The sequence below is a fragment of the Penaeus japonicus genome, unplaced genomic scaffold (assembly GCF_977035675.1).
Source record: "Penaeus japonicus unplaced genomic scaffold, GWHDUDI00000001_assembly GWHDUDI00000036, whole genome shotgun sequence".
In the NCBI taxonomy this organism is placed as follows: Eukaryota; Metazoa; Arthropoda; class Malacostraca; order Decapoda; family Penaeidae; genus Penaeus; species Penaeus japonicus.
In genome coordinates, this window is record NW_028234438.1 from 17,657,194 (window position 1) to 17,657,983 (window position 790).

Genomic DNA, 790 nt, shown 5'->3' on the forward strand with positions numbered 1-790 from the left:
TCTCATTTTGTCACTCTCTCGCTCTTTCACTCGCTTTCTTGCACTCATCTCCTCTCTCTTTTTCTTTCTCTTATTGTTATTCTTATTCTTACTCTTACTCTCTCTCATATCTCCTCTCTCTTTTCCTCACGCTCTCACTCGGCTCTCTCTCTCTCTCTCTCTCTCTCTCTCTCTCTCTCTCTCTCTCTCTCTCTCTCTCTCTCTCTCTCTCTCTCTCTCTCTCTCTCTCTCTCTCTCTCTCTCTCTCGCTCTCGCTCTTTAGCTCATTCTCTCCCTTTAGCTCACTCTCTCTTTCTCTGAGAGACAGAAGCAGATAAAGAAACACAGAAAGACAGACGCAAAGACAGAGACAGCGACAAACAGGCTAACAATCACGTTTTATTATTTCATATCAACGCCAATCAACATTATTATTATTATTTTACACTAAGAAACACCTAACTTATTCATTACACATAAACACAACACCTTCTCACCTTACAAGATCGAATCTACGGAACGCAAACCTTCGGTACTTAAGTGGCAATAAAAAGTTCTTCTTTATGACACCGACGTCTTACAAAGAACTCTTATTACTCAAGGATATTTTGCGTTTATTCAGGTCAAAGGGGAGGTGGAGGGAGGGAGTTGGAGGGAGGGAGGATGAGGGAGGGAGGGAGGGAGGAAGGGAGGGAGGGAGGGAGGGAGGGATGATGAGGGAGGGAGGCAGGGAGGATGAGGGAGGGAGGGAGGGGGAGTGAGGAAGTAGGGAGGGATGATGAGTAAGTGAGTGAATGAGTGAGTGAGGGAA